Raw genomic sequence first — 21,477 nt, 5'->3', positions numbered from 1 at the left:
CAGATCTTGGAGGAACCTATTCTGTCCTGCATTGGGAGCGTACAGAACCAGAAAGGTACACAACCATCCATCTACCCTCTTTATCGCTCCTAACCCCCAACGGCTGAAATCGCACTGCTGAACGGAACATAAGAGCCACCCCTCTGTGCTTAGTAAGGGCAGAGGATCTATATATAAGCGGGTATTGTCTATGCTTGAGGCGGGTCTCGTCCTTCCTCGCCAAATGTGTTTCCTGGAGACCCACCACATCCAAGTTATGATCAAGAATGTATTTCCACACCTTTTGCCTCTTTTGAGGGGAATTCAGCCCCTTCACGTTCCATGTACCCACAGTGACCGGCATCACAGATAAGTTCTCGCACTCAGCTCAGCTTCCCACCTCCCCACGCCTGACACACACCACCTCAACCAGCACCTCTGGATCCCCAACAGTCCCAGCCCCTCCCCAGCTCCCCTCCTCAGCCCCCCACGCTCCGGGACCCTCGCCTGCCGTCTTCAGTGCGCCACCTCCCGCCCAGCCCCTCGACTCCAACTCTCCATCCAGGCCCTGGAACAGTAAGCCAGCTTCCCTGGAGCGTAGCGAACTCTCCCAGTACGGACTGCAAGAACAGGAACACACCTCTACACACATTCACACTACCACTACCCCCCTTCCCCTCCCCCAACCCCCCCCAAACTCCTACCCCCCTCCCCCTCTTCAGGACTAGAGAGCCTCAACAGGAGTGCCTCCCCTGCCCGTAACTGCAAAAGCCCCGAGGGGGCAAAGGAAAAAGGGAAAAAAAACAAGAAACAGAGAACCACCACAGGGGTGGTCGTAGCAACCCCCGGAGGACTGCGGATGAGACACCAGTCAATGTCCCACTCGTTTCCCGGACCGGGGTGTCTTCTCCAAAAGTACATATTTACCCACGGTACCTGAGCGGAGAGGGGGGGTCCCTCCGACGCCTATCAGCCTTCCCTTCATGATCATGCTGCCCCTGAGCTGTCCTGTGATTGCGACTCCGTTGCACTCGCCACAGAGGCCACTGCTCCGACTCTCTATTGCTGGCTGGCCGAGGGATCCGGCCTAATTTGCGTCACCGGGCGCCACACTCTCTGCCAGGAAGGAGAGCGCCGCCGCTGTCGCGCCGGTGATCGTCCAGCCCCTGGGGAGGGGGCAGTGTCGTCCAAGCCCAGGAGCTCACTGGCCGCCTGCAGAGCACGAACCTGGACCAGTCTGTTCTGCCACCGGAAGATGAGGCGAAAGGGATGACCCCAGGAGTACGCCACACCTTGGTCCTTCAGATAGGTTGTCACTGGCTTGAAGTTGCGTCTCTTTTGTAGCGTTGATGCTGCCAAATCTTGGAAGAGCTGGGGGCGATGTTCTCTAAACTGCAAATCGGTGATCCCTCTCGCCTTCCGAAGGACGCACTCTTTAGGCTGAAAATCGTGAACGCAGACCAAAATGTCCGGAGGCGGGGCCCCCGTACCTCTCGGTAGCCCAACCCTATGTACCCTGTCCATTTTGATCTCATGCAGGTCTTCTTCATCCAGGATCTGCAAAAAGAGCGCCTCCACATAGCCATGCAAGACCCCCGCCTCTCCGCCCCAGGGCACCGTGCGTATGCGGATGTTATTTCGGCGAGAACGGTTCTCCAGGTCTCCTGCATGTGCCTGGAGATCCAGGTTTTGCTCCGTCAGCCTGATCACATCTTGCTGGAGCTGATGTACATCCCCCGCCAGCCCCAGATCGTGTTCTTCCAGCGTCGCGACTCTCTCGCCAATGCCATCCACATCCCTTCTCACCTCCCTGAGGTCTGAAGCGAGCTGGGAACGAAGCTCCGAGATGTCCTCCTTGATGGCTGAAAAAAGTTCTAGCATGAAGGCTTTGGTGGCCGGTGCCTCATCATCTTGCAGCCGGGGAGACGAGCTAGTGCTCGGGGATGTCGTCGCCTGCGACCCCTTCAGAGGCCCCTCTTTGCCCGGTTTGTCCTTGTGATTCCTTTGAGCCATCTCGATCTGCCCAGTGGCCTTTGTTCGGCCATGGCCACCCGGGGGAAGCCCTCCGGTGCGTCCTCTCCAATTACGGCGATCTCGCCCCTGCTGTGCCAGAGGCGCCGCCGCCGCGAGTCCGAGGCCCTGGCGCAGATCTCAACCGCCACCCAGCGGGGCCACGCTGCGCCTCTCCTTGTCGCCACCAGAGCAGGGCCACTCCACCAGGCCGCCCCGCTCTGCTCCAGTCGCGGACACAGCCCTCAAGTCCTGCTCCCAAACGCAGATCCCAGGCAGATCCCAGGCCACTCCAACTGTGGATCTGTGTGCCTTATGCCACCACTATCGCTATCAGGAGAGTGTCACTGCCTCCTCAGGCCTTACTCGTATGTCCCGGCCCACATAAAGCGTGGCTGCAGTCAGGGAGTCAGAGGCCCACCGCCAGCAGGCCGCCACCGGGGGTCGGCACAGACAAGGCTACCGGCGGTTCGAGGCCCAGGGAGGCCACCAGCAATGTCCCGTAGTCCTCGGTGCAAGACAGAGGCAGGCGCCGCTCTTCGCTACCCCGGCTCGGATCGGCCGCACCCCGGGAGGCCGGCCCGCGCCAATCGTGGCCCGGTTCTAGGCCACCGATCCCCGGACTCGCGTGCGGCGGGTGTCCCACCAGGCCTCTCGGCTCACCTCCCTCTCGCCTAGACTCCTCCTTGGGCTTCCAGGCCACTCACCCCCAGCGTGACCGGGCCACGATCGACGGAGCCGCATCCGGCTCCTCCGCCCGCGAGCATCACCGCAGCTGTGCGGCCGGATGTCCCCTTTCCGGCACTGCCGCACGCAAGTCCCCGGCTCCCGCTGCTCCGTCGCGCCACAGGCCTCAGTGCCGACGGGGGGTCAAACCTCCACCCTCGGAGCCGCGAAGAGCGCCGTATCCACCCCGGTGTCACCGGGAGCGTTGCGCTAGAGCTGGAGCAGACGGCAGGGTCCAGGGAAGGCGCTGGACAAAGCTAAGACGATCACGGCGGCGGAGGGACAGAAAGCACGTCCTACTCTGTCGCCATCTTGGACACGACCCCTGTACCCCTTTTTTACTCAACAGTAATACACCCCTTGAGTAAGATGAATGAGATGATGCCAAGACTAATTCTGCCCATCGACTTCAAATCGCACACTTGGCTAGTTTCGGCAGGTAAGATTCTTGAATCATAGCTATTTTGACCTGATGTCTATCTAAGTAGACAAACATCTGTCTTATTTTCTTTGGGTTATTTAGACCCTGTACGTTCCAGGTTATCCATCAGATCTGCATTGATCTTTTATTATCATTCACAGTAATGTTTGTGTGTTATCTCTGGATATGTATCTGTATGCCTTGATAAGGTAACTTTGTAGCATATGTCGCTCACATTTTTGCATCCATTATTGATTCTAGTTGTCATTACTTTCACACGCAAGTTTGCCTGAAAAATGAAAACTACCCCATATCCACCCTCCCAATCTAGCATCCCAATCATGCCAAAGACATACCCATAGGAAAAATACTTTTAACATCAGAACTGTGTCGGGGAGTACCCGTATGGGGGCCGCTAGGTGCCCACTTACTCATCCACGGTGCTGATGTGGCCAGAATCTATGTTTTCAGTTTGGCCTTAATCATATTAGCTTGACCATACAATGAAGATTACCATAGAGCCTGTTTTATCCACAGAGTACAATATGTATATATCTACTATTATTTAGTACGTATCGTTAGTGCAGTATATTGCAATGTCCATTTCTACCAGCTCTAACCCCGCTGGCAACAACCATCCCCTACTCACAGTTTCTATTTGGCTTAGTATGACAGTGCATGACACTGGAGCCACGTGTACCGCACATAACAAGCAAGCCAGTGTTCATGTTGAGGGTCAAGCATCCCAGACATATGGTCATAGTGTAGCTCCTACCTTATAAAGGCTGGGTCAATCCACCTGGTATCCTACCATTCTAGTGGTTTTGGGGACTGTTGGTTCCCGCTGCGGCATTGGTCTGCATCACTTCTTAAGACTTGTTCCCCTCTGGGTGCTGCAACGAGTGCACATGGTCCGGGGATTTTCTTTTCAGAGAGATTCTCGTCAGATGTTCCAGTACAGCCTTCGGTGTTCTAAAAAGTTTGGTTTGGCCCTTGTGTACAATCTTAAATCGTGCTGGATACAGCATTGCATATTCTATTTCCAATTCACAAAGCTTCTTCTTCACTGTCAGAAATTCCCTCCGTGCTGTTTGAACTGTGATGGTAAAGTCTCGGTAAAATGATATGTTACTGATTTGGTAATATATGTTCTGTTTATCACGTGCCAGTCTCAGAATCGTATCTTGATCTCTATAATTCAAGATGTGAGCTATAATGGGTCGCAGAGGGGTTCCTAGGGGGGTTTTGCTGCCAGTATTTTGTGGGCACGTTCAATGATTAGTAAGGGTGAAAAATTTTCTCCACCAAATACGTTATGGATCATGGTTTCTACATAGTTTTCTAATAGTCGAGTGTTCGTGCTTTCAGGCACGGCCATAATTCGTATATTGTAGCAGCGAGATCTCGCCTCCGAATCTTCATTCCTGCTTTTGATACTCTCTAGTACTTTCTCTATGTCTGCACATTTCTTTGTTGTGGCACCCAATTCATCTTCTGCCGCTGACAGTCTCTGCTCTGCTGTGTTAAGTCGTTCCCCCTGTTTGTCAAGTTTAGCTGCCATGTTGTCCACCCTAATAGTTAAGTTGTCGATCTTACCATCTATATTTTGCACACTTTGTTGGATAGCTTGCAGTGTGGCTTCCATCGCTATGTCTTTAGTAGATGCAGTGTCCAAATCCGTGTCCGAGTGCGCGGAAGTGGATTTAGTCTTGCGGCGGTTATCAAAGGACAGCTTCGGTTGCTGTTTGTCTGTTTTTCCCATAAATGTATAGAAGCGGTAGCCGACAGAAGAGGAGAGGTATCTATTTTGCAGGTTTGTTTCTCATATGCACTTGGTCGCCCTGAGATCTACTGTTAGGAGTGCGTAGAGATCTGGGCTCTGAGTCACGTGCCGACCCTGGGGGTGCACCCCATGTGATTTACAAAGTTTACTACTCTCAAAGCTCTAGATACTCGACTACCAGTTCTTCTTCGGGACAGGCATCGCCTTCATCAACTGGCCAGTAACTATGCTGAATGCAGTCATCACCAAACATGGAAGATTCTAATAGCCTTGAGGCCTCAACTTCAAATTGTTCATTAATACCTTGGTCTATATGGAATGAACAGTTTCAAGTGTTCAATGAGTTGACTCTAGTGGAAGCCCAAAAACTAGAACCAGGACGGAAAACCTAGGTTACGAGTTCCAGAGATACACTGGGTCAATGGCTACATTACCCCACTGTGTGCTGAAAGCACTCCCACAACTACAACACATCTGTACCAGGGCAAAGGAATCACCCTTCAGACTATAATCATAGAAACCGAGAAGTGCTCCTTGCTTAAAAAGAACAGCTTGCCACAGCCAGGATCTTCAGTGATCCCGTCTTTCAGAGATATGTGACACAACCAGATGTCACTCTTGAAAACAAATATAGACTCCTCGAGTGCTAACACTGAGTCAAAAATCAGACTGAACCAACGCTCTGCGTTTCCACTCCTGTCACACTATCATTACTTAAGAAATCATCTCTCCCACCAGACATCTTTAGTGCAAACAGCATCTTGAACCTCCCAGCTCTTGCTTGACCACCATTAACGTCATCTAGGCAAACCATTCAACATGTGGCCTCCAACAAACCAAACTATGTTATTGAGCCCGATACACAGAACTAACTTAAGACAAAATCCTAAACCTACTACCATTTTAGTATTCACAGAAGGCACTTACTCAATTTGGTATTCACAGAAGGCATTTACTCATCAATGAGTAAGTGCCTTCTGTGAATACCAAAATGAGTAAGTCACTCAAAATTAGTAAGTATTCATTTTTTTTTTCATTTCATGAATCTTTATTTGGTTCATACAAAATGACCATAAAAGCACAGACGTATAAAATACAGATATTACAAATTTCACACACTGTTTTTAAAATAACATACTTTTACATGCCTTAATAGACCGATTTAAAAAGGTAGCAGTATAAAAACAAATATCAGCAGACTCCATATTAAATAACAAACTCATTGCCTGGTTAGCTGTACATACACCATATTTAACAAACATGGGTTTCAGATAGGCTATTCGAAAATTCTTGTACAGTTTACAGATCAGTAGAAAGTGCAGAGTGCTTTGTTTAGTGACGCCATCACACAGACACGGCCCAATTGGATGTTTCTTAAAATTTGGCAGGGCCACTAAGTAATGCGCTACACCAAACCTCAGCCTGGTTAGCACAAACTTATGAGATGGCCTAGTCATCATGGCTAAATAACATGGGAAACCTTCATACGTATTGTATTTACTGTAAAACATGACAGTGGACAAAGATCCATGAGCAGAAACCCGTTTCCCTGCTTTTTGGGCCAGGAATGTAGTTTTCAGCTCAGCTTTGGAGATCTTAGATGCGGCACTAGGGTCAGTCAGTACATTTATATTAAATATTTCTAAATAACAGTCAGCAACATATTTTAACCATGGGATATTGCGAGATTTATCGAGTAATAAACAATCCTCAATTATAGATCTGTTAAAAGACTTTTCATCCTGAAGCCAGATCGATCGCCATAACATAAGAGGCCTCATAGATAATAGATCATCTAAAAAAGGGATGTCCAGTTCCCGATGGATCAACTAAGTCGAGGCGGATGTAGGTGAACATAAGAGTTTTTTAAAAAGGAGTTCTCCTGTGATTGCAAATTATGACATGCATGACCCCAAACACCCGCTCCGTACATTGCAACAGTGACACATCTTGCTTGATAGATATTAAGCATATCCCTTGTCCGTCTGTCGCCAACTTTTGCCGCAAATCTAAAAACGCCATATGCGTTTTTCGCCATATTGTTGCTAATATTAATAAATTCATTAGTCCACATTCTGTCTTTCGGGAAGGATAAACCAAGATAGCAAAATTTATCCACTTCTTGCACCTTTTCACCCTCAATAAAAAAGGCATTAGAGGTTTTACTTCTAGCCCCACAAGTCATTGTATGCGTTTTCCCCTTGTTGATAGATAGTTTTCTATCCTTAATAAAAGCAGAAAATCTATCTATCAGACGCTGTAGTCCAAGGGGTGTTCTTGAAAGCAGAACAGCGTCATCAGCGTATAATAACACTGGTACAGAAACGCTTTTAATTTTAGGGGCATCAGCATTAACATCTTTTAAAATGGTGTCTATTTCGTTAATAAACAGTTTAAAAAGTAGGGGGGCTAATACGCAGCCCTGCCTAATCCCACGTTTAACTCTGAATTTCGGGGTACAATCCCCTTTAGTGCCATAGCGCACACATGTTTCTAGTTTTTCGTATAATCTAGCAAGAAAGAAGATTATACCCTCTGGTGCACCGAGCTGTAACAAGGTTTGCCACAATAAGGAGTGGTCAACCATATCATGTTTAGCTTCAGTGTATTTACCTATCAGTAGATCAAGATTTATACACTGGTCGAGTGTACCCCGACCCTTCCTAAACCCGAACTGACTATTGGCCAGGACGCCCTCTAACTCAACCCCCTCTTCTAGTCTAACCAACATAACTCTACTCATGATCTTAACTGAGAGTCTAGAAGAGAGATGGGGCGATCATTTTTTACATCAGATCTACTGCCCTTTTTGTTTATCGGGATTATGATGGATTCCCCCCAGGTTTTTGGTGCCACTGTACATACTGCTGCGTTAAAAACAATGGCCAAAAGAGGGCTCCACAACTCTGGAGCGGCTTTATAAACGTCTATAGGGACCCCATCAGGTCCCTGCGCTTTGCCCCCTTACTAGCACCAATGCCAAGCTCGACCTCTTTAACAGTTATGTCCAATGGGATGGTAGGCCATCTACCCCGGTTGTTGTCCACACAGTTAGAAGAGCCAAAAATTTGAGAAAAATGCAAGACCCAGTCATCGCTAGGTACGTTAGATGTTAGCTCAGGTATGTTTTCCTCCTTAAGAAATGCAGAGTTGACTGTTGCCCAAAACAGTGTGCTATTAGATAATTCTGCTGCTTCATTAAGTGAGTCCCAAGCCTGCTGCTGCAGCTCACCCTTCCTCCTCTTCAGAGCTTGCTTGTACTCTAGTCTTAATTTAACTATTGAGCCAGGGTCCCTTGGCTTTATTGCAAGAGCATGTTTTAACATGGTTAATAAACTGGTACATGTATGGTCAAACCATCCCGGTCCTTTGCTACATTGAGCTATTTTAGGTCTAGTGAACCTGGCGTCGATGGATCTATCAAAAGCAATTAAAACCCGTTCGTGATCTGTGTCATTATCGAGAATAAGGGTAATGTATATCAAACTTTCTTTGACGATAGAACCTAACTGTTCTTTAGCCTTCTCCCCTACCCATCTTATTCTAACTCCGTTAGGTCGGTGTGGCTCTATGTTAGCAATAGTGGTACATGCCTCGACAGTACTACTCCCCCACAGGGTACATTTCAAAATTATTCGATTATGGTCACTTAAAGAAGTGACCTCAATCCTGGGTGGGGGCACAGTATGGGAAATATTGGTTGAAATAATTACATGATCGATAACTGAACTGCTCTGCTTGTTCTTAAAAGTAGGGATAGTCTGACCCAGATCATCTTTAACAAAATCTAGGATTTCCAGATCATAGCAGCCCATGAACTTATGTAATAATTTGCCATAACTGTTGTGTCTGAAATGCAAGTCGTCCAAACCGGCGTTATTAATAACACCACAGACCTTTTGGGTTGACAGTTCACACAGTGGTAAGTTAAAATCACCCACCCATATACAATCAAATGAAACATTTAATTCTGTGCAAAAATTATCAATTACACTAGCCAGATTATTGACTACTGTCGTCCTGGAATTATCAAACACATTATTGTAGTAGTTAACCAGTAATATATTACGCCCTTGGTCCGCAGTGAGCCAAAGGATCTGCACGTGCGCACCCACGCTCAAATACCTTTTTACTACAATTTTTCGCTTGATAGAGACCAAGATCAAAAGGCCACCTTTGGCTCTCCCTGAAGTTGAATCTTGTGCCACCAAACAATAAGAAACAAACCCCTCATAATTTACTTCTTCCCTGCACCACGTTTCCTGGAAGCAAAGAATGTCATGACTATTAATAAAGTTTTTCCAGCCCAAAACATTCCCCTTGGACTTTAGTCCAGCGATATTCCAGCTAACAATTGTAATACCATTAGAATGCATTGTATTTAAAGCAGCTGATGAAGCAGAGGCATGTGTATCATCCCCGTCCTCAGGTTACCATTTGGTTTGTCCCCACAATCATTTTGCACTATTGGAGCATCCGTCAAAAGTTGGTCTGTGACTGTATGCAGGACGTATGGTTCAATTGTCCGACTATTTGTAATCGCCCTTACAAGTAACCCACTACCCTGATTATGTCAATCGTTAGAATCCAGGGAGCTTAAAGCTTGGAACCTGTTTGACAATTTTACTTCAGGAACAGGGCGATGAGTAGGTATAAAAGGTCTACTTCTACTGATGTCGTGGGGTGCTTTAATAAGATGAGTGTAGAAGTAGCCAAGTGGGCGCACACATATGCTATTCACATCGTATACTAGGGAGGCTGCTCTTAACAAGGCTGTTGCAACGTGTTGAGGATGTTTAACAACAACACAATCACCCCTACCGATCTTTCTAGAGGGCCCAATCCAATTAACCCTTCTGGTAGATAATATTTGATCAGAGTAGGTGATTGGAAAACCACATTGCTTATTCAGCCATTAAACTGTTTTGTTTTTAAGTGATTCGTGGGATTCCTGGTGGGGCTGAAGGGGATGATGATCGGTAGGCGGAACATTGGTTAGGACAACCACATAAGGTGCACAATCAGGGGGGAGGTTAATAAAGCGGCTTTTCTTTACTTCTCTAAATCCTAATGTGCTCTCTGGTGGCACTATAGCCTGCTTATTCTGGCAAATAATTGGTATTGGGTCGGGCATAGCAGTTTCAATTACACTAATTCTCTCACTAGATGTATTTGATAAACATTTGCTAGTTCCCTGACCCTCTTCAGCGGGGCCCTTAGCAGCAGCCTTAGATCTTTCAGCCAAGGCCAGATGTGTTTCCATAAGACTTCCTAGTCTTTTGACTTCTAAGGAAATAGTATCCAGTTTAAACAGTAGGGGTTTAATGATCTCTTCCATCTTGGCTTCTATCTTGGCTTCAATGACGCTGACTAGGAGATTAAGTTGCTCAGTATTTAAGATAACTGCGCCTTTTCTTTCCAATTGCTCGGATTCACCCAAGGAGCTTTTTTGGGGTGTTTCTACTCTTTTTTTTTACTACGATTTCCCCCACTTTTGATTTGTAGTTGCCTACATGCCCTCACCGCTCTAGGGACCGGCGGGCACTGCTCCGTTATCTCATTAGATGTATCCGGGGTGTCCTGGTCAAGCTCAGAGTGGACCTGTGCTGCAGTCGTTACAACTACCCGATTGCCTAGTTCAAAGCTATCGTCTATAGTGAGTGCGGTCAATGGGGAGTGAGTGACTAGGGGTATGGCAGGAGGGCTCCCCCATCCTAGCGAAGCTCTCCGGTCATTATTAATTTTGTTTACCACTTTCACTAGGTAATTATCTAGGGTAGCTAACACTGGTGCGGTTTTATCAGGTTTAGGTTTAGACATGGTCAGAACTAGCAACAATTCCTTAAATGCTCAGTTAAAATGAGTAAGTGACTCATTTTGGTATTCAATGAGAATTAATTAGCATCAATGAGTAAGTGTCTTCTTTGAATACCAAAATGAGTAAGTGCCTTCTGTAAATACCAAAATGAGTAAGTGTCTTCTGTGAATACCAAAATGGTAGTAATTTTAGGATTTTGTCTTAAGTTAGCTCTCTGAATCGGGCCCGGAGTTATTGTTTTTTGGATAAACCACTTTTATTATTTTCTTAATAACAGTTAGTACAGTCTGTTTCAAATACAATAGCAATGACACACCTTCCTTTCACCCCTCTCACCACACATCCTCCAATCGGGTTTCCTCAGCCAGTAGTAGGGCCACAATTTATCCCAACTTTTAGTGTTTCACATACCGCGTGGAAGAAGTCTGCCTCCATGTGGGTACAACAGAAGCAGGTCACGTGGGCAGTCTCCCGGCTCTCCACAGGTGCTTAGGTGTAAAGTATGCAGCGTATAGGTAGTATAACTGAATCAGCCACAACCTGGAGGAGATGGCTAGTTCACGGGGAGCCATCCAGGGATCCACCCAGTCCACATCCTCCATACGTCCTTTCCACCTCTCCAATTTTTGTTTAAGGGTCGAAAACACCCATGGTGCATCGTGCATCCCTGAAATTGTGTCATTGTTACCCATGCCCTCAAACAACCAAGTGCTGACCTTGGGTTCCTGCTTAATTACAGACTTAATTTAGACCTGCCATTAACCACAAAGGCACTGAAAACAGCACCAACTGCATAACTATCCCTGCCTTGAGAACGACAACTTGTTGAGGGCCTTCCAGCAATACTTCTGCTGCTGTCGTAGGATAGAAGCCGCTTTAATGATCCTCAGGGAAGAGCTATTTGCTGCCCAAGATAAACAGCAAACACTAATACTACTGGGATCCGTGGATGCATCTGATACCATGAAGAATAAGTGCTTATCAACAGCCTAATAAAATGAATTGTAATATTTAGTGCAGCCTTTACTTGGTTCACATCTATACTGGCCAGCCTGGCAAACTGCAGTCACCAAATTAAACTGAGTTTTACCATACACCATATGCGGGCATCACCGGTTTAGTCCCTCTTGGGGGACTCTTCAATGACTATGTGGTTATCGTGGACACTCGTATCATCGGCTGCCACAGGCTAATTCCTACATTTTCTTTTGACTGATTCACTGACACATTTAGAGCAATTATGGGGACTGCTAAGTTCCTCACATCACAAGTTCCTTACCCCTCAAACTGGTTACCTCCAATTGGCACACTTGACTTCAGATAAGGCCAGAGTAAATTTGAGCAGAAACTGCCCCCGTAGCATAAAAGTCATACAAGCAGGTCACAGCTTGGTTCTGCACCACATATAGGAGAGACTTCTCATGGTGCCAAGCAGTACTGAATGGGGCATGCAAAGATGGATCCTTCACATGTCAGATCAGACCATTCTGACATGATAAACACTATTTCGAATATTAAATAAGTGTCCCGTAAAATATGCACTGAAGCCCACTAGGACTGTGTGTATAATATTTAGAAGTGGGACATGCAAGCATGTAAGCTTTTGTTATATTCCATATAGGTACTATAATATTTGCCTCGGTAAACTCGTTACCCTTCACCCATATTCTCTCCCTACATTACACTGGTCATGGTTTACAGGGACTGACTTTTTACCTAGAGATTACACTGCATTCAAAACGCGGGTTTTCCCTAGTTCGAAATCTCATACGTTATGCATGAGGGTTCTTGGAAGCACAGCAGGACTGCCAGCTCCTGTATAAAATATATGTATAAAGTTCTTGCCCAACGTCATCCTTAGGCTGAGGCAGTAACTCAGCAAGCTACGACCGCTAGGGAGACATATGGGTATATATACATCACATCTTGCTAAGATAGTTAGAGGAGACCGAGACTTCCCGGCCAACACACTGACCAGAGAAGCGGAGGTTCTTGCATGCAGACACTCCAGCTCCCAGTGGTCTAACATCCCTCGCCGGGTGTCCATCTCAAGACCAAGACGGGCTCCCAGAGTCTCACTTAAGGTAATGTGGTTGACGAGGTCCTAGAGGAATTCTTGGCTTAACACCTACACACATGCTTGGTACAGTTGGTACAGTTAGGTACATCTGGTTAGGGAGGCATCGTAGGATTACGCATCTTTTTATCATTTGCTTTGTACTTGAATGTATTCATGATTTTCGTAAAATGGTAGAACTTTACCATCCTTTACCTTCATAGTACTGTTAGTCATTTATGTTCCATACTGTCTAACGGTTGTTGCAGCACATGCATTCTACACCAGAATAACAACTGTTTAATAAATGATTATTGAAAACGCCCAGCTTGTTTTATTCGGTGTATCTCTCGGAGATAGACTATGTAAGCACGAGTGACTGAGCGAAAAGTCGTACATTGTTTCCACGATCCAGAGGGATCAGGGTTGTCATGTTCTCAGGTTGCCAGAAACTGTTCTCTCCTAGGTAAGAGAGAGATTATAGTGGCACTGTGAGTTAGCTGATACACACAGGCAAACATACCCGGCTGGGGCGTACGGATTCAGTCAGCCACCAGTCCCACAGTTTAGGTTATCCAAATGTGCAGATCCTGTATAGGTCATATATGAACTACACACCACTTTTGCTGTGACAGAATATCAAAATTGGTAATTAGTACACAGGCCAAAAAGCATAATTTCCACTGCAAAGCATGTGTTATGTTTAAAACCCCTAAAAGCTTAACTTGGCCGACGAACAACTCAGGAAATCTCTTTTCGCTGCATTTTCCCTAGTGCTAAAACTCGAATTCATTTGCAAACTTAGATAGTAGGTTAAAACGACACTGCAGGCTGTAGTAGCAGGCCCAAGACATGTTTTAAAAGGCTACTTCAGTGGGTGTCACAATGAGTGTTGCAGATGAACTAGTAGCATTTATCTTACAGGATCTTGGTATATGTAGTACCATTTAATAGGGATTTACACATAAATTAAATGTGCCAATTGTACCATGTTTTAGGAAAAGAGAACAAGCACTTCAGCACTGGAAGAGTGCACTGAATCCTAAAGCCAACTAAAAGAAGTTTAGCAAAATAGGAGGAGTTGAGGCAAAAGGTTTGATGGACTACCACACAAGGGTGTCAGGTCTAACAATACCATCCCGCCATTTGAAAGTGCTGGGCCTTGAAGGGTATCAACTTTTCAGCACTTCTGGCACAACACTATTATTTATGTTTTTCTAGATCAGGGTTCTCCAAAGTCGGTCCTGGAATGCCGGATCCATGCCAGATTTTTAGCATATCCCCATTTAGATAAACTTAGTTATCTTAAAAATCTGGCAGGGATCCGGTGCTCCAGGACTGACTTTGGAGAACCCTGTTCTAGATGACGATAGGCTATCTCGCCTGCTCAAGCCCCTCGAACCAACCACTGGGCTTTCCTAGTAAAATGAGAAAAATACAAATTCAATTTATGATTCCTGTGTTATTGCACTGATAACATTGAAATAACAGTGCTACTGCTACAGTTTCGGCAATACCATTGCAACAGGAATCCGCTAACATGACTTACACACAGGGAACCCAAGAAGAGACTTGGCAAACCATGCCATCTGCTTCCTACTTAGTGTAGGAAATACTAGCCAGAATCTCACCTCCACAACAGAGCGGTGCCGTGAGGGAAACGGCGGGGGCTTCATCCACCAACCCACGCACCGTGAGGGAAATGGCCAGCGAGACGAGGGTGACGGCACTACATCCCCCAGCAGCCCCGGGACACCAGGCGCACCCGTGACGCCGTAGCCTGCGCCCGGAGACGCTTGAAATCCGGCGAGTGCGCCAAGCAGCGCGGGACGCTCAGAATCTCACCTCCACAACAGAGCGGTGCTGTGAGGGAAACGGCGGGGGCTTCATCCACCAACCCACGTGCCATGAGGGAAATGGCCAGCGAGACCAGGGTGACGGCACTACATCCCCAAGCAGCCTCGGGACACCAGGCGCATCCGTGACACCGTAGCCTACGCCCGGAGTCGCTTGAAGTCCGGCGAGGGCGCCACGCAGCGCGGGACGCGCCCGGGCAAAGCCCGGGCCAAGGGCGGGCATGTCCTAGGCCGTCAGAGGCCGGAGAAGGCCGGGCTGGGCTTACTCTCTTATTTCTAAGCTCAGGATGCTGAAATCCAGGTACTGTTCATAATAACATTGTTACGCTAATCTGTTTGAACACGTTCGGACTGTCATTGGTCCATAGTTAGCCTAGAGTATACAATAGTTCCTCCCGGCCTTAATTGAAGGACACACGTGTATTACGATTCATTTATTTACTTTGATTTTTAAGAGCACTGGTTTGTGGCTCTATTTAGAAAGTATTTATTGAGCTGTTTAGTCTTTGTTATCTTGCTTATCGTATGCACACATATTAATAATAATTTAGAGTAACGGGGACTATTGCCACAGAGTGTTCAGAATGGGGAAACGAGCATGTGTGGAGAAGAAACAGGTCCCCCCTAAGCCAATTCCAAAGTCTACCTCCATTGACAGGATGTTAGAAAAGGCACTCGGTGCCGTGTCAACTGAAATTGAACGGGCTAGTGACTAACTGTTAATAAATGAAGCTGCTCCCCAAAATGACTCCAGGGTTATTCCACAAGTTCAACCAGTTAGGAATTGTAAATCAAAACCCAAGGTGAAACCAGCTGCAAGGAGGAAGAAGGTTGAGGGTCAACTTGCAGATACAGGGAAAACAGGGATGGGGAATCATCAAGAGGAGAATGTAGAAACTACAAGCAAACAACCCGTATGGGTCGCAAAGTTGATAGTGGACCTACAAATCCAGATGAGTGACATTGTAAAAGAAGAACTTAAGTGTCTGCAAGAGAAGGTTGAGGGGCTGACAGTACTCCTTAATGACAGGTTTACTCAGAGGGATGTAATTCATGGTCTTCCCGGGGTAGAGAATAGGTCTCAGCCCCAAACTACCTCCAACCATACTCTTGATGATGTTCACTCAATCAATCAATCAATCACAGCATTTATATAGCGCGCTACTCACCCGGAGGGTCTCAAGGCGCTTGGGGAGGGGGGGTCCGCTACTGTTCGAACAGCCAGGTCTTGAGCTGCTTCCTGAAGGCGAGGTGGTCTTGGGTCAGGCGGAGGTGGGTCGGGAGGGAGTTCCACGTCTTGGCGGCGAGGTGGGAGAAGGATCTTCCTCCTGTGGTGGCTCTTCGGATGCGGGGGACTGCGGCGAGGGCGTGGTTGGTGGATCGAAGCTGGCGTGTGGGGGTGTAGAAGTTGAGGCGGCTGTTGAGGTATCTTGGGCCTTGGTTGTGTAGGGCTTTGTGTGCGTGGGTGAGGAGTCGGAACGTGATTCTCTTGTTGACCGGGAGCCAGTGCAGGTCTCTCAGGTGTCCGGATATGTGGCTGTGTCGGGGGATGTCCAGGATGAGTCTTGCTGAGGCGTTCTGGATTCGCTGGAGTCTCTTCTGGAGTCTGGCAGTGGTTCCGGCGTAGAGGGAGCTGCCGTATTCCAGTCGGCTGGTGACGAGGGCCTGGGTGACCGTCTTCCTGGTCTCGGTGGGGATCCACCGGAAGATCTTACGTAGCATGCGCAGGATGCTGAAGCATGACGAGGAGACGGCGTTGACTTGTCTGGTCATGGAGAGGGAGGAGTCCAAGATGAAGCCCAGGTTGCGTGCGTGGTCTGTAGTTTTGGCGGGGGGCCACCAGGAGTCGTTCCAGGCGGAGGGCGAAGATCCCAGGATGAGGACTTCCGTCTTTTTTCTGAGTTCAGTTTCAGGCGGCTGTTCTTCATCCACTCGGCTACGTCTTTCATCCCCTCGTGTAGGCTGGCTCCACCCCCAGCGTTCAAATATGACCTTCAACCACAAGGGGGTTCCACTTGCAATAGAGGACAATAGGGATAGCACTGTAAAGCCCCCTCTGGTCATTTCAAATCAATCAATATGTCCACCCCTGTTGATTACTCCTATAGAGCACCCAGTTGCAAACTCTAGGCAGGAGGGGCGTCGTGTTCTTAAATCCAAAGATGACATTAATTACTCTGACCCCCCAAGAGTCATTAATCTCCCTCCAGCTGCAACCCCATATGTTCATGTTCTTGTCCTTGCAGGAATCCCAGAACTTAGGAGGGACCCATTTGAATCCCACCAGGACCTCAAGAACAAATGTGTCCACTGGCTGGTAAATAACAGATACTTTAGATACGAAAATGTGGACGAAATTTTGTAGGGTGGGCTGGTTAGGCAGACACCAGAAGGATATCCACGGAGAATGCATAATAGTTAATTTTAGAAATCATAGGATGACTCAAAGTATTTTATTCAGAATAGAGGGAAGACCACTATGTGGTATACAGGTTCTTCCACTGGGGTATTTTTATCCCCCTAATGCAAATTTTAATGTACCTTGGCAAGAGAATCAGAGAAGGAGACATACATGACTATAAGCCCTTTGTACCACCACACTTAGATCAGCAATGGCAGAGAAAATCTATTTATAATATACCTACTGTAAATAGATTCAGTTGCCTAGATGGTGTAGATTGACTGAAGGGAAAATCACCCCCCACTAAAACCCAAATAGTCCCAGCACAAATTGAATCCCAGGTAGAGGTCGGCATAGTAGGCGTATGTTTGACACCGAGTGGGGGCCAAAGCAGAGGGAGCATGAGTGGCTCCCCTGCTTGCACCCATAATGGTGGTAATTGGTTAAGAAATGGTAATACGCCAGTAGGGCTTAACCTAAAAGACAACAGAGGGATAACACAGATAACCGCTCATTTATCCACCCCAGTGCTCCAAACTATGAAACCTGCCAATACCTTACCGATAGGAATTATATCATGGAATGTGGCGGGGTTGAATAACAAGGTGGAGGAGCCCTCCTGGGGTATCCTTATCAACAAATTTGAAATATGCATGTTCCAAGAAACCTGGGCCACAGGGGTGATCTCTAGGCTGGGCTTTGCCACCTTTAGTATCCCTGCTACCTGTGGAAATAGAGGGAGACTATCTGGTGGCCTTACTACATGGGTAGGTGTTCATATAGGATGCCGGACTGAGCAGTTAGACACAGGGTCCAAAGACATACTATGTGTTCTATTATATTATACCCCAAAAATATATATAACCCTCATCAATGTATACTCAAGACCCACAGCCCTAGCCAAAGAGTTGCAAACGCTGGAAGAGTTATCTAATTTCCTAGTCACCATTTCTGACAAACATAAGGTGATCTTGGGTGGGGATTTTAACTGTCAGTTTCGAGCTCCTTGAGGGGTTATTTAAGGACGGTTCATCAGAGGAGGATAATTTCTGGGGATCCCGGAGTCTAGTTGTCAACCAGTAAAAAAATGGTCTCCTTTGGCGATGCAAATGAACTGCCTAACACTGAAATACTCCCTCAGAGCTTGCAATGGCAGAACATCTTCTAAATCCACCAATAGTCATACCTTCTATCGAAATGATCGGGGATCCCTATTAGATTATATTCTAATTGACTGTAAATCTTGGGAGAGAGTCATAGACTTTAGGGTCATACAACGATTTGATAGCGACCACCACGCGCTGACATTGAAATTAAAAGCACTTAAAAAAGGGATATTCCCGCTATGGCAAAACCTGTGGATCATAGGCTGATTTTTTCCAACTGCAGGCAAAGAGTGAAGTGGTCGAATCTCAAACAATCCCAAGCCAAACTGAGTTCCCTATACGAGGCATTGGTTCCAGTGCTTCAAACAGCATCCCTCTCACTTGACCATAAGGGTCTTGGTATAGATTTAGAGATGGCAAAACAGAACCATGCCAGGCTAGAAGAGGTCACAATGGACTTCTACTACCCCAAAAAAAACAGTAAAACAAGAAAGAAGCCTCCCCACCCGTGGTATAATGACCACTGCCGTAAAATGAAAAGAGACTTGATATCATCGATCAAGGCTAATGATCGTCCGCAAATCAAAATTGCTAGGACGTCATACAAAAAAGGCAACATTAGAAGCCAAGAAAATATGGGAATTGGACAAGTGCGAGGACTTGAGAAGTGCCTTGGGAGCAAGGGATATGAGGTCATTTTGGAAAATAGTAAATTCGGACAGTTCTGGCCCTAGTTCACCGACAGACCCCAACTTAGGGGAGGACGTTTGGCAGGCACACTTCCAATCCCTTTATTCTAACGAAGAAGAAGTGTCTGGTGATCCAATTGATGGCTGCCTAATGGGGAGTGTTCTTCTACTCGATTTTGACGAAACTAGTGAAGCCACTGACCCCACAACTAACATTATCATAAGCCTAAATGAAATTAGGGTAGTATTAACAAAAATAGCACCCGGGAAAGCTCCGGGCTTAGACAAAATCCCGGGGGATCTTTTTCGCAACTAACCCTCCGTATGGGCACCATATTTTTGGGTACTTTTTAATGGCATAGTACAGGGTATGAAGATCCCACGTAGTTGGGCAGGAGCTGAAATAATTCTGATTTATAAAAAGGGTTGCCAAATAATTATAGGCCAATCAGCTTGATTGACATTTCACAAAAGATTTTCGCGCGTGTAGTGCTCCTTAGACTCCAATCCTGGATGGAGGAGCAGAATATAATAACTCCCCTCCAGGCAGGGCTTAGGGAAAAAATGTCCACTATTGACCAAATCCTTAGGCTCCAGATGCTGCACTGGAAGACCATATCTTTGGGGGGGTGGCAGCCTCTATTTAATAAATAGTTGACCTCCGGTCAGCCTTCAATCAGGTCCCTAGGGATAAACTCTGGACAGTCCTTCTTGAGATGGGGGCTCCCACATATTTAATCCATCTCATTAGGCGGCTACATGATGAAAACTTTGCACAAATCATGTACGGTAAGGATGGGAATCTTACTGCTCCGATATCAATCAAGCGCGGAGTATGTCAGGGCTGCGTGCTTGCCCCCACTCTGTTTAGCCTTTATATCAATGGTTTAATAGATTTTTTATCATTAGAAAAAGATCTGGATGCTCCTAAATTAGCCTCTTGTCCCATATCTGCGATTATGTTTGCGGATGATACCTTGTTGGTATCAAAATCCCCCATGGGGATTCAGAGGGTTCTTGGCAAATTTTAACTTTTCTGTAGCCAACGAGGTTTGGAAATTAATTTACAGAAAACTAAATTCATGGCGTTCAATTGCCCTAAAAGCACAAGGTCTAACCCCACATTAAATGGCAAACCTCTCGAAAGAGTTACTTCATTTGATTATGTAGGGATAACAATCCCAGAAACAATGGAATGGGGGGCCCAAGTAAAAAAATCAACTCTTAAACTTGCAAAATCCTCAGGACGCATTATGAAGGTTCTTTGTAAATCAAGCCTGAAATTATTGAGCCCAGCTATCGAAATGTATAAAGTACAAGCTAGGGGAGGAGCACTATATGGTGCAGAACTCTGGGGGCACGTAAGCCAAGACAATCTTACTCAAGTAGAGAATAGTTTCTTAAGACAGATAGTTAATCTTCCACGGAGTACTCTGCTTATACCTTTACGATTAGATCTGGGCCTTATGGCAATTGCGGATGTAACAAATTTGAAACCTTTACTTTACTGGCGTTGCCTCTAGGTGACCCCCGAACTCACAGCATATAGGGGGGAATTAAAAGAAATACTGAACTTGCGAGGAGCTGCTAAACTCCCGTGGCTAGCCCATATCAAACACTGGCTATTCTGTCTTGAGTTGGATGAGCTTTGGGATCAATCAGAGATCGCTTGTGCCACCCAACCCAGGAAATTGTTGAAGGCTAACTACGAGGAATATAAACTATAACAACTCCATAGCTGCCACCGAATGGGTAGACTAACTACAAGCTTTTTAGAAATCAAAGATAGATTAAGCTTTGAGCCGGTTCTGGACGATATCAAACCGGTGGTGGCTAAAAAGCTATACCTGCAGTTCAGGTATGGGACCCTCCCTCTTCGATGCTTTACATATAAATGGGGTGATATGCAAAGTGTAAACTGTCCGGCGTGTGAATGCACTGAAGAGACAATACCGCATGTCTTTTTTAACTGCCCCGGATACCAAAAGGCTAGGAAACGATGGCTGGTGCAGACCTGTAGGAATCTAGGAACTAGACATTGTTCCAAGGCGTTCAGGATACTGAAGTATTACACAAGTATCCGTATAGTGTTTGCGGTAGCGGGGTTTTTATTTTAAATGTGGTGCACGCGCCGGTCATATTTGAAATTGTGAGTGAGGAGACACAAGTCCTCTCCTCCCCGGAGATGAATTACTCTGTTTTATTAATTAAGTAGTAGCTGGTCTCTAAATAAAGAAACAAAGCTTGACAGTTTTGAATATAGAGAACTCTTGATGTATGAAGAAAGAATCAGGTTTTGGTCATCCTTTTTAACAGCCTGTTGGCAAATATTTTTAGGTAATTTATTATATTTATTAAGCTATTTTGCACTTCCCGTGTATTGAGTATCATTGACTGCCATGTACAAACCCCCATTTTTTGCATTCCCCCATGATAATTGATTTCACATGTATTTCTTTCTTTTTAAGGTGTGGCATAGAATTTTTTTTAAATGCGTTGTCATTGTTATTGCTGTATATCACAAATGTATTTTTTCAGTGACTGTACTTTTGAGGCCATGTTGACCGAAATAAAGTCTTTGAAATGAATGATACTAGCCACATCATTCCTGTCCCCGAGACATGTCACTGAC

The sequence above is a fragment of the Lissotriton helveticus genome, chromosome 2_1 (genome assembly GCF_964261635.1).
Source record: "Lissotriton helveticus chromosome 2_1, aLisHel1.1, whole genome shotgun sequence".
Taxonomy (NCBI): domain Eukaryota; kingdom Metazoa; phylum Chordata; class Amphibia; order Caudata; family Salamandridae; genus Lissotriton; species Lissotriton helveticus.
This window is presented reverse-complemented; position numbering follows the sequence as displayed.